This window comes from Ranitomeya imitator, chromosome 5 (genome assembly GCF_032444005.1).
Source record: "Ranitomeya imitator isolate aRanImi1 chromosome 5, aRanImi1.pri, whole genome shotgun sequence".
Classification (NCBI taxonomy): domain Eukaryota; kingdom Metazoa; phylum Chordata; class Amphibia; order Anura; family Dendrobatidae; genus Ranitomeya; species Ranitomeya imitator.
The window spans coordinates 687,218,946-687,232,980 of NC_091286.1; the positions used below are offsets into that span (position 1 = coordinate 687,218,946).

At 40.5% G+C, this 14,035-nt stretch overlaps 1 protein-coding gene across 7 annotated transcripts in view; it reads left to right on the forward strand.

The window, feature by feature from the left end:
* Positions 1–14,035, forward strand: part of NCOA1 (nuclear receptor coactivator 1) — a 391,964-nt gene that overhangs the window by 146,034 nt on the left and 231,895 nt on the right. For 5 of the 7 annotated variants that reach the window (XM_069728417.1, XM_069728423.1, XM_069728419.1 and 2 more), the window contains exon 1: positions 13,223–13,365. The exons of the other annotated variants lie outside the window; for them this stretch is intronic. The gene's annotated coding sequence lies outside the window, so the exon portion shown is untranslated. Of the gene's footprint in view, positions 1–13,222; positions 13,366–14,035 lie in introns of those variants that run through there. 7 annotated transcript variants of the gene reach the window in all.

Below are 14,035 nucleotides of genomic sequence, written 5' to 3' on the forward strand. Positions count from 1 at the left end.
GGTCTAACTAGGGATTTGTACAGAGGCAGTATAATGCTCTCATCATGTGTATCCAGACCTCTTTTAATGCACCCCATGATCCTGTTTGCCTTGGCAGCTGCTGCCTGGCACTGGCTGCTCCAGGTAAGTTTATCATTAACTAGGATCCCCAAGTCCTTCTCCCTGTCAGATTTACCCAGTGGTTTCCCGTTCAGTGTGTAATGGTGATATTGATTCCTTCTTCCCATGTGTATAACCTTACATTTATCATTGTTAAACCTCATCTGCCACCTTTCAGCCCAAGTTTCCAACTTATCCAGATCCATCTGTAGCAGAATACTATCTTCTCTTGTATTAACTGCTTTACATAGTTTTGTATCATCTGCAAATATCGATATTTTACTGTGTAAACCTTCTACCAGATCATTAATGAATATGTTGAGAATGTAACACAGGATCAGTAATTTAATGTGTGTACACTGTGACTGCACCAGCAGAATAGTGAGTGCAGCTCTGGGGTATAATACAGGATGTAACTCAGGATCAGTAATGTAATGTATGTACACAGTGACTGCACCAGCAGAATAGTAAGTGCAGCTCTGGAGTATAATACAGAATGTAACACAGGATCAGTAATGTATGTACACAGTGACTGCACCAGAAGAATAGTGAGTGCAGCTCTGGGGTATAATACAGGAAGTAACTCAGGATCAGTAATGTAATGTATGTACACAGTGACTGCACCAGCAGAATAGTGAGTGCAGCTCTGGAGTATAATACAGGATGTAACTCAGGATCAGTAATGTATGTACACAGTGACTGCACCAGAAGAATAGTGAGTGCAGCTCTGGGGTATAATACAGGAAGTAACTCAGGATCAGTAATGTAATGTATGTACACAGTGACTGCACCAGCAGAATAGTGAGTGCAGCTCTGGAGTATAATACAGGATGTAACTCAGGATCAGTAATGTAATGTATGTACACAGTGACTCCACCAGCAGAATAGTGAGTGCAGCTCTGGGGTATAATACAGGAGGTAACTTAGGATCAGTAATGTAATGTATGTACACAGTGACTCCACCAGCAGAATAGTGAGTGCAGCTCTGGAGTATAATACAGGATGTAACTCAGGATCAGTAATGTAATGTATGTACACAGTGACTGCACCAGCAGAATAGTGAGTGCAGCTCTGGGGTATAATACAGGATGTAACTCAGGATCAGTACAGTCAGTACTGGGAGTGATTACTCTGTTATTATACTGGATACAGGGTGCGAATGTCATTAAGATAAGGAGGGTGGATAATAATAACATGGGGTAATGACTGTCATTGAGGGGACGGTGATGGGTGAAAATATGGTGTCGGTAAATGATGAATTTAGTTTGTAGGTTGGCAATAATGTTATGTGGTGTAATATGAAATAATTACTGCGTAATACTGAAAGTTAATGGTGACTCACATATTTTTACCTGGAACCATATGGTATGGGGGATGGGAATGAGTTTTGCTGACTATATTATTTATTATTATTATTATTATTTATTGTTATAGCGCCATTTGTTCCATGGCGCTTTACTATATCATGAAAGATACCAATTATCACTATGAAGCAGAGTATGGGAATGTCTCAGCTTGGAAGAAGACAAAATTCCACCAACTTTCAACATCCTGAGAATGGAGATTCATCCTTGAAATCATCTAACACGAAGAGAAGAACAAGTCTCCTAATTCTGCAGGACCTCACTGCACCAACAGCGTAAATCAGACACCGGCAATTGTAGCCGGGTATGTTATAGTCTGAAATGCTCCAGAGTTTCAGATCAAACATAGTTTTAAAAGCCGGACGGGCAGTATAGGAGGAGATGTGATTGTCTGGTGTGGTCCTCAGGGGCTTCTCCCCGCCTCGCTCCAGTTAACTGACAGGTCTCTCCCATGTGTGTACATATGAGGCCTGTCAGTCATGGCGAGCAGGGCAGACAAATGCCGCCTGGGACCACATCAGACAAGTCATCTGAGACGCATAGTATAAAATATTTTATTTTGACCTTCCTTCAACATAAGTAACCAAAATCAACAATTTTTTGAAGAACCAGATAAGACAATCCACTAAAAGTCAAGAAAAATACAAAGAATATCTGAGTATCTCTACTATACGAAGGGTTCATTTCAGCTTTCACTGACCTCAAGCGTGGCGTACACAGAGTTTGGCCTTGGATATATCCTTGAATAATGGCCTTGGATATAGCCTTGGCGTATGGCCTTGGATATAGCCTTGGCATATGGCCTTGGATATAGCTTTGGCGTATGGCCTTGGATATAGCCTTGGCGTATGGCCTTGCATATAGCCTTGGCGTATGGCCTTGGATATAGCCATGGCGTATGGCCTTGGATATAGCCTTGGCGTATGGCCTTGGATATAGCCTTGGAGTATGGCCTTGGATATAGCCTTGGCGTATGGCCTTGGATATAGCCTTGGCGTATGGCCTTGGATATAGCCTTGGCGTATGGCCTTGGATATAGCCTTGGCGTAAGGCCTTGGATATAGCCTTGGAGTATGGCCTTGGATATAGCCTTGGCGTATTGCCTTGGATATTGCCTTGGCGTATGGCCTTGGATACAGCCTTGGCGTATGGCCTTGGATATTGCCTTGGCGTATGGCCTTGTATATAGCTTTGGCATATGGCCTTGGATATAGCCTTGGAGTATGGCCTTGGATATAGCCTTGGCGTATGGCCTTGGATATTGCCTTGGCGTATGGCCTTGGATATTGCCTTGGCGTATGGCCTTGGATATTGCCTTGGCGTATGGCCTTGGATATAGCCTTGGCGTATGGCCTTGGATATAGCCTTGGAGTATGGCCTTGGATATAGCCTTGGCGTATGGCCTTGGATATAGCCTTGGCGTATGGCCTTGGATATAGCCTTGGCGTATGGCCTTGGATATAACTTTGGAGTATGGCCTTGGATATAGACTTGGCTTATGGCCTTGGAGTATGGCCTTGGAGTACGGCCTTGGATATAGCCTTGGCGTATGGACATGATCCTCACCTTCGAAACTATTTCAATAATATATTTCAACCTCCAGTGTGAATTTGTCACAGAAATTATATCTGTCTAGTCTCATTGGCTACAAAGTTTTTACGCCAAGTTTACTGAATTGTTGTAGTCTCACATTAGGGGTCTGGGAGAGGCCGGGATAGAAAAGGTCCTCATTAACAGAGGCTTGAGCCGTGATTAGAACAGGATGTAGAAGCCACAACCTTGAAGAGTAAAAATCAATGAGTCTCGATTCACGAAAAGAACAAGGCTTCACCCATAAAGAGAACAGGGCACGAGACTCCACCCATGAAAGAAGAGGGCACTAAGGTCCACCCATGAAGAGAAGAGGGCACTATGCTCCACCCATGAAGAGAAGAGGGCACTATGCTCCATCCATGAAGAGAAGAGGGCACTATGCTCCACCCATGAAGAGAAGTTACTATGCTCCACCATTGAAGAGGGCACTGTTGTCGCAGGTCTCGACCTGCTCTCTGATGAGTCCACCTTAAAGATGACGTCACGGCACCGAAGAGATAAGACACAGTACACCAGGCATGTATCTGAGGTATCTCTAGTTTATTAAGCTTACACTCACTTTTTATGCATTCTTGTGTCGGAGGCGGATTCTCCATATATGGGCTAAGCGTTGGGGAGTTTACTCCCTTGCCTCCCTATGGTTTCGCAAACATATTTTTCTATACAAAACCATTATTCGTTATCTACAAGAACATTTCATCCTCCATGAACTGCTACAATTAGTTCAATAACCGCAATATCAGCGGTATGTATAATAGTGAATAACAACTTGTTTATCTGACCTTTAGTAACACTTACACAAAATGGAGGCAAGCAAGATAAAATGGATAAATAATAATAATAATTTTTATTTATATAGCGCCAACATATTCCGCAGCGCTTTACAAATTATAGAGGGGACTTGTACAGACAATAGACATTACAGCATAACAGAAATTCAGTTCAAAACAGATACCAAGAGGAATGAAGGCCCTGCTGCTCGCAAGCTACAAACTGAGGAAAAGGGGAGACACGAGAGGTGGATGGTAACAATTGCTTTAGTTATTCGGACCGGCCATAGTGTAAGGCTTGGGTGTTCATGTAAAGCTGCATGAACCAGTTCCTGCTATAACAGGCACTATGCTCCACCTATGAAGAGAAGAGGGCACTATGCTCTACCCATGAAGAGAAGAGGGCGGAATGAACCACCACCCCTGAAGAGAAGAGGGCACTATGCTCCATCCATAAGGATAAAAGGGCACAAGTCTCCACCCATGAAGAGAAGAGATCACAGGGCTTCACACATAAAGAGAACAGGGCAAGAGGCTCCACCCATGATAGAAGCGGACAATGTGCTCCACCCATGAGAGAAGAGGGCACTATGCTCCACCCATGAAGATAAAAGGGTACAAGTCTTCACCCTTGAAGAATAGAGTGCATGGGGCTTCTCTCATGAACAGAACAGGACACAAGGCTAAACCAATGAAGATAAAGGGGTATAAGGTTTCACCCATGAAGATAACAGGGCACAGGATTTCATCCATAAGGAGGACAGGAGCAGGAGGCTCAACCCATAAAGAGGACAGGGTACAAGGCTCAACTCATGAAGAAAGCAGGGCAGGAGGCTCAACCCGTGAGGAAAAATAGCATGAAGCTCCACACATGAAGCTAACAGGGCACAAGGCTCCACACATGAAGATAAGAGGACATTATGCTCTTATCATGCACTTAAGCAGGACCCGAGGTTTTACCCAGAGAGACAAGAGGGCACAAAGTTATACTCATCAAGAATAGGGCACAAGGCTCCTCTCATTATGAGAGAAGGGCATGAGGTCCTACCCATAAAGAGAACAGGGCGTAATGCTCCACCTATGAAAAGTAAAGAGCATGAGACTTCTTTCATACAGAGAACAAGGCTCCATCTCTCAAGAGAACAAAGCATAAGGCTCAAGCCATGAAGAGAACTGGATATGTGGCTCCATCTCTCAAGAATGGGGCATGAGGATTCACCTATGAAGATAACACGAGGCTCCATCTCTGAAGAGAACAGGGTTTGGGCATCCACCATCAATGAGAAAAATGTTTGAGTGTCAGCCCATGAAATGAATAGGGCAAAAGGTTAAGCCTTTGAAGTCCAAAGCAGCTATGTAAATTGCATTCGTTTAGTAACAATCACCTATTTAGTGTGACTATGTGTCCAGAAGAGCAAAGACTTAAGTTGTAGTTGGGTAGTCTACTGTCTATTATTCTCCTTATTCTCATAAATCGTGAGGTTACGACCCCCACATATGACTAACATATCACATATCCTATGGATGTAAGAGTAGATTTACCGTATTAGATAACTGCTTCAAACATTGACCAATTGCCCTCATTGAATATTGCGTTAAGTTCTGATGTTGGGGCCTTCACCTGTAAATTTACCGATTATTTGAAGATACCGTATCAACTTATCAAACTGTATCAGCCTAACTAACTACTGCAGAGGGATAAAGTGGAGGAAAAACTGGAATTCATTACAAAAATCCTTCTTGGGGAAACTTGCAACCTTGTATTTTGCTTCTTTTTACCAGGAAAGTGGTGGATACTTTACTAAGACGAGCAACGACAGCAGGAATACCAGTGGAAGTGGTCTCGGAAGGGAACCGTTACTGGGAATATCCACTCTTCCAAGTTTTTATATGGGAGTTTCTGAGGGAATAAAGAGTTAAAATCATAAGGATGGTATTGAGCGTCTTATTTTTTAACCTTTTTTCCTTTTCCTATGCAGGTACTTTGCTGAATGTGTCATAAGAGCTGATTGAATACGGTATTCATGTGTCCCCAGACACTTCATTGTCTCCCACACGGTGCTGCAGTGCGGATTTCTCCAGGGACAAGCGAGTCAGTGGGAATCACATTATCAAGGATAGAATAAAGATAAATTCCGGTAGTGGGGGTCTATCTCAACGCTCAGGCAGCAGGTCTTTATTTTCCTACCTACAAGAGTGAAGAACTATAAGCATTTCAAAAACACGAAGACCAAAGTATCACGAGGTGGTAACGGTTACATCTGAGATATGACGGTTTTTCCACCATCGTCACCTTGAAGAATATCAAGGCTTCTCCACCATGAAACGGTCACAGCTCAGTCAACTACTTCTGGGATGACATGTCCTTCTTGGACAACGATACTCTCGGAGGTTCTTGAGTAAGGTCTTCCTATCTGGACAGATTAGATCTTTCTCTAGAGGCCACATTACGACATGTCCACTCGGAGACAAGTTTTCCCATTTCTTTTGGGGTCTAATGTTAAATCTTGGGAGAGTGGTCACTGCTGTTCTACAAATTTCGTAGTGTGAAAAATTGGTAAAAAACGATCACCGGGGGTGGATGGATTTTTCCAACAGTTCTGTAATGTGGACCTCAATGATAAACCAGTACTTGAATTGTTTTGGTGACCATACACCTTCAAGGGGTTAAGCCATCCCATAATTTATGGCGTAGTCACTGGATATTGTATAAATGTCCAGTAGATGTAGGTCCCATCAATGGGATCTCCTTGTATCTAAAGAAGAAGGCATCTTGGAATTGAGAGGTGGCCAAGCACGAGTGTCTCTCTCAATTCATTTGTACAGGTATTCCGAAAATTGTTGAGCAAGCGTGTTGCTTACCCGCTCCCCGATCGATCCTACTTGTCGCACTTACTCTCTAAAAGGGTAAGTGTGCCCCAAATTCTGTGCATGCTCTATCACTACTTTTGGCTCTCACCATCCTCGAATTGTTACCTGCAATGGTGTCTGTCTATCTTTGGCTTTACTTCTGACTTTGTTTTTTGTCTGCAGCCTACCCTGACCCTGTGTCTGGTTACTCCAGCAAGGATTGTGCCTGTTCTGACCTCGGCTTACATAACCTTTAGATCTTGGTTTTCATCTATGAATCTTCATCCTGGGATTCCAAAACCTTGGGATTCCCTCTGGGAAAAGTCCCTACGTCCTTGGTGGAGATCAGGCTGTAATAAAGACAATCCTTTAGTAATCATATTCAATTTTCCTTTACCTCTTAGCCTTGAGTTGGGGGTAAGCACCTACTTTCCTAAATTTTTCGAGGTCAATATGGGTAAAATTTTTAAAAAAATCACTATAAAAAGAGAATAAAAACCAAAGCTAACAAAGCAAAAAAGCGAAAGCAAAAGTGGCCCGGGATGAAGCAAATCTGCTGGCAACGATGGACGGGGAATGAGTGAAGGACAATATGTCACACGTTCATTTACAAGGAGGCATGCCACGACATGTCAGGGAGGCTGACCGGCTGATATATGGCGCTGTGCACACAGGTCACCTGACAAACTACTCCCACAAAGCCAGAGGTGCCAGAAAAGTGATTTAAAGTGACAGGCGGCTTTGAATAACAAAGGCTTCATAGCAGCAACAATGGGCGCATTCCAATAGTAAATGGATTTATTACTAAGTAATTACATTATTTAATATTTTTAATTTTGAAAACTGGAAACCGTCAGCAAGCTTCTGTGGATGGATCCATTTTTTTTTTTAAATAAACCCTGACAATGTAGACTGTAACAATTACTATTAATCAATAAACTGTTTCCATTGATACACTGTAAACAGCTATAAGGGATGAGAGGTGACTTATTATAAAGCCTCAATACAAAAAAAACTACAACTCTCAACATCCCCTAACGGTCTGCGAGATGTGGATTTGCAAACTTTAGAAAGCTCGGGAAAGCTGGGTGACAGACAGTATGGCCACGGCATCGGCACTCAGCTTTACTTCAGTCCTGACTTACGAATTTGCCAAGTTATGAAGCAAGAACCACGTTCTTTCGAATCTGGGCCAATTTGCCTCTTTGTAATCTGGAACAGCTTTAAATAAATGTACGCAGTATCCGCTCCTGGATTTACATATTTGTGGGTGTTTTTTGCAGATCCATAACACATGAATCCACCGGATGTTCTGTACCCTATATATGTGTTACCACCTGTCACGGAACGTTCACTCCCAATATATAGTGCCAGATGGGAGTTGTCATACAATGGATGTTGTCACCTTGGTTCCTCAGTTAAATATGCCTGGAAATAGACTTGAAAGAATCATGATTGATAACCTACTAAGGACCTCTGATATCTGAATAAGGACCTTTCATATCCAACAAAGGACCTTCAATATCCAACTAAAGACCTTTGATATGGGACTAAGGACCTGTGATATCTGACTAAGGACCTGTGATATCTGACTAAGGACCATTGATATCTGACTAAGGACCTTTGATATCCAACAAAGGACCTTTGATATCCGACAAAGGACCTTTCATATCTGACAAAGGACCTTTCATATCCGACTAAAGACCTTTGATATCTGACTAAGGACCTTTGATATCTAAGGACCTGTGATATCCGACTGAGAACCTGTGATATCTGACTAAGGACCTTTGATATCTGACTAAGGACCTTTGATATCTGACTAAGGACCTGTGATATCTGACTAAGGACCTGTGATAACTGACTAAGGATCTTTGATATCTGACTAAGGACCTTTGATATCTGACTAAGAACCTGTGATATCCAACAAAGTACCTTTGATATCTGACTAAGGACGTCTGATATCCGACTAAGGACCTTTGATATCTGACTAAGGACCTTTGATATCTGACTAAGGACCTTTGATATCTGACTAAGGACCTGTGATATCAGACTAAGGACCTGTGATATCTAAGGACCTTTGATATCTGACTAAGGACCTGTGATATCTGACTAAAGACCATTGATATCTGACGAAGGACCTTTGATATCTGAATAAGGACCTTTGATATCTGACTAAGGACCTATGATATCTGACTAAAGACCTTTGATATCTGGCGAAGGACCTTTGATATCTGACTAAGGACCTGTGATATCAGACTAAGGACCTGTGATATCTAAGGACCTTTGATATCTAAGGACCTTTGATATCTGACTAAGGACCTGTGATATCAGACTAAGGACCTGTGATATCTAAGGACCTTTGATATCTGACTAAGGACCTGTGATATCTGACTAAAGACCATTGATATCTGACGAAGGACCTTTGATATCTGAATAAGGACCTTTGATATCTGACTAAGGACCTATGATATCTGACTAAAGACCTTTGATATCTGGCGAAGGACCTTTGATATCTGACTAAGGACCTGTGATATCAGACTAAGGACCTGTGATATCTAAGGACCTTTGATATCTGACTAAGGACCTATGATATCTGACTAAAACCATTGATATCTGATGAAGGACCTTTGATATCTGAATAAGGACCTTTGATATCTGACTAAGGACCTATGATATCTGACTAAAGACCTTTGATATCTGGCGAAGGACCTTTGATATCTGAATAAGGACCTTTGATATCCAACAAAGTACCTTGATATCCAACTAAGGACCTTTTATATCCGACTAAGGACCTGTGACAAGGACGTTTCATATCCGACCAAAGACTTTTGATATCCGAGTGAGGACCTTTGATATCCGACTAAAGACCTTTGATATCTGACTAAGGGCCTTTGATATCCGACTAAGGACCTTTTATATACGACTAAGGACCTTTGATATCTGACTAAGAACTTTTGATATCCGACTAAGGACCTTTGATATCTGACTAAGGCTAGGTTCACACTTGCGTTGTGCAGTCCGTTCAACAAATCCGTTAAACAGACTGCACTAACGCAAGTGCAGACTTTGGCACTGCGCTAGCGCAGATGGAGCATCTGCTAGCTCCATCTGCGCTAGCAGTGCGCTAGCATTGACGGACCCGGAAACGCTGCAGCCCGCGTCTCGGGTCCGTCACTCAATGAGGGCACATCGCTAGCGCACGCCCATTGTGGGCGTGCGTTAGCGATGCATTCGCCATTGCAAGTAATGGTGGCGTTAACGGACTACGTTACACTGCGTTATGCCGCGTAGTCCGTTAAACGGATTCACACAATGCAGTGTGAACCAACCCTAAGAACTTTTTATATACGACAAAGGACCTTTGATATCTGACTTAGAACCTGTGATATCCGAAAAAGGACCATTTATATCTGACTAAGGACCTTTGATATTCGACTAAGGACCTTTGATATTCGACTAAGGACCTTTGCTCTCTGACTAAGGATTTAAGGATCATTTGCCATTATATCATAGGATGTACGCCACGCCAAAGGACTAGCTGCAAATATGGGGATAATTCTGTACATTGCTGGTCAGAAGTTTGCAGTAAGACACGTCCTCTTGACGCCTGACTACTAGATGGACAACAATCACCATAGTCATGGCCACATAATGTTGATCCTTCTGGCATGATTTGTTGGAAATGGTTGGGAACTCTTACACCTTTCATTCAGAATGAGTCTCAGCCCCTAAGATCTCTGCTTGCTGTCAGTAAATCCGTGAACAGGGGACACCTGTCTCCCCAATAAGTGATGGTCCTGGGAGTGAGAATCAAACCTCCAATACATTATAGCAAACCCTGTACCTGGTACTACTGGACAAGTCAGAAGACGGCACCTGCCATTGACATGGTGCAAAACAAACCACAGTAATGGCCTGAAATAATGATGCCTCTATCTGTGAGTGATTGCACACAGGGGCAGGAGCTTGGGAAACATACAGTAAATCCATCTAAAGGTTATTAGGTTGTGGACAGAAATCCTGCAAGAAGGAGAAACTGGGTCAGATATCCGATATGGATGGATGGAAGGGTCCCAGGAAGAAGGAATCTCTGGGCACGGGTCAATGACATGTTTATGTTGGGGGCAAGGGTCAGAAAAGGACACCTGAGGATAAATCAACATAGAAAGCATAGCATATGAGGCTCTCTTCAAAATGTTCAATGGAGAAGGCAATAATATAGCAGTTGTATTAATGTAAATAGGGGGCAGTATTATATTAGTTATATTCCTGTACATAGGAGCAGTATTATAGTAGTTATATTCTTGTACATAGGAGCAGTATTATAGTAGTTATATTCTTGTACATAGGAGCAGTATTATAGTAGTTATATTCTTGTACATAGGGTCAGTATTATAGTAGTAATATTCTTGTACATAGGAGCAGTATTATAGTAGTTATATTCTTGTACATAGGAGCAGTATTATAGTAGAAAAAGCAGAAGTCCAGCGCGGGTGATGTCCGTAAAAAATACCTTTTATTCCATATTCGTTAAAAGCACATAAATCCAAAGTCCATCTTCATATCCATAGACACAAAAACGGGTGATTCATACCAGTGACAGTCACAGGCTTAAAGTGCATTAAAATCATACGCGTTTCAACGGTCGTGCCGCCTTACTCATTGTGATCACAATGAGTAAGGCGGCACGACCGTTGAAACGCGTATGATTTTAATGCACTTTAAGCCTGTGACTGTCACTGGTATGAATCACCCGTTTTTGTGTCTATGGATATGAAGATGGACTTTGGATTTATGTGCTTTTAACGAATATGGAATAAAAGGTATTTTTTACGGACATCACCCGCGCTGGACTTCTGCTTTTTCTTCAAACTACTTGCTGCACTGCATGATCCGTGCACTGGGCCTGAGAGGAGGTGAGCTGATCTTCGTTGCTTTTTCTTTTCCAGTATTATAGTAGTTATATTTTTGTACATAGGGCAGTATTATAGTAGTTATATTCTTGTACATAGGAGCGGTATTATAATAGTTATAATTTTGTACATAGGGGCAGTATTACAGTGGTTATACTCTTGTACATAGGGGCAGTATTATAGTAGTTATATTCTTGTATATAGGAGCAGTATTATAGTAGTTATATTATTGTACATAGGAGCAGTATTGTAGTAGTTATATTCTTGTACATAGGAGCAGTATTATAGTAGTTATATTCTTGTACATAGGAGCAGTATTATAGTAGTTATATTCTTGTACATAGGAGGCAGTATTATATTAGTTTTATGAATAGATCATTAGCTTTTATCTTTGTGACTCAGCTGTCGCACCTTTTGTCATATATTAGGGAGTGTGAATGATGTGTATGTTGTATCACATAATTCATTTTTTATGTTTTTATATTTTATAGTGTGACGTATAAAAAACTTGAACATATAAATCTTTTTTACTGAAATCGCCTGCAGAGCAACCTTGGTTTTACAAGGTCATAACAAACAAGTTTCATTTGTGCAAAGGTTCACAAAGGTTATGGGAAAGAGCTTTCAAAAATATGAAATAAAATCAATAATTATCAAAAAACAGATTACCGTACTTAAAAAAAAGTCCAAGTTTATAATAACTATGGCTTTAAAAATCGATGGAGATCATTAAAATGTAAAGTGACTAATATTTTAGATTTATAGATTTATTATTAAGTTTCAAAAAGAATGATATATCTTAATATTTGATTCATTTTCTTTTTTACTTTTTGTGCGTATTGTAACGTATTCTACAAGTATACAAAAATAGGAAAATAAAGAGTGTTAAACACATTTTATTAAAAAGATATAATTGAAGATAAATTAAAAAAAAAAATAAAAAATATATATATATATATATATATATATATATATATATATATATATATATATATATATATATATATATATATATATATATATTAATATATGGGTAATTTTTTTTTCATTATTGTGCATATTGCCAAAAATACTGAAAGTCTAAAAAATAAAATAAAAAAATAAAGTATAAATATATATAAATAAATATATAAAATGTATATATGGTTATTTTCTTTTTCGTTATTGGGCATATTACCAAAAATACTAAAAGTCTAAAAAAAAAATAAATAAATAAAAAAAATAAAGTATAAATAAATATATAAAATGTATAAATAAAGTAAATAAAGTTTTTTTTTGTCCTTTAGCAATTAATGCAGAAGTTATAAATGAGTCAGCCCGTAATACATATTTTTCAGGAAGCGTTACATAATGTTATACTGTTGTTAGTAACATTATGCAACGGAAAATAGAAAAACAAAAAGCTTTTTTAAAATTAAAGAACAAACTTAAAAAAAAAAAAAAAATCACGTAAATTTAAGTAAAATAGTCTTCGACATTGTTCATAACGTAAAGGTATGAAGAAAAAAATAAATTGAGTTTTTTTTTTTAATGGAGGCAAAAGCAAGGCTGGCCCTTTAAATGGCGTGGACCTTCAGGTCCTGTGATGCAATTGTAAACACTATGAGTAGGAACTTGTGTAGCCAGTTTACCCAGAATGCATTGGGAAGGAGCTTGAAGAAAAAAAAAAAAAAAAAAAAAGAGCCAAACGTTGAGAGAAGGAAGCAATATACAGGACAGCCTCAATGACAAAGCAGACTGTCCCTATCAGCGATCCGCAGAGAAGCCTGGGCAAATGTAAGATATTCATCGTGTTTTCGGAAGGGGGGGGGGACACATTATAGGGTTTTGCATTTTGGAAGAGCGACCTGGATGCAACGGTTATTTTTATTTATTTATTTTTTTTGCATTTTTCTACGACGGTGCAGGCGGAGCGAGCAGACGTATGGAAAAAGGGGGTAAAGTATGGATTGGAGCCATGTTTACGCCGAAGTTACAATGCTGATTGTGCACGCCTGACTTGCGCTGACATGCTGGCGGGGTTCTAGAAAAGAGGGGACTTTGGAAGGGGGGGGGGACCTTATCCCTTGAATTAGTGACTATTGGAAGCTTTTGCCTTTTTTCTTGTTCTGCATTTTCCTTTTTTTTTGTGCGCTCACACATGCCTCGCAGCTCAAGCCCGACATGTCGGCCCCAACTGGAAGAGAAAGAAAGGGTTAAAGGGTGGGATATCGACTAGTGGTGATTTTTTTTAGGTTTGCAATAGTTAAAGGGGGTCTCGGGAGGTGACTTAATCCGTCTACAGTGGGTTGGGGGGGGGGGGGGCCAATAGAGGCAGTGGATTTTTTTTTTTTTTTTTTTTCGTGGGATTACCTCCCATGTGCTGAAGGTTAAAGTATGGAGAGCTTTGCAGACCTTTGCATTTGGGTATTCACCCTTTGCACGCTGCATCGCTGGCGAAGAATGA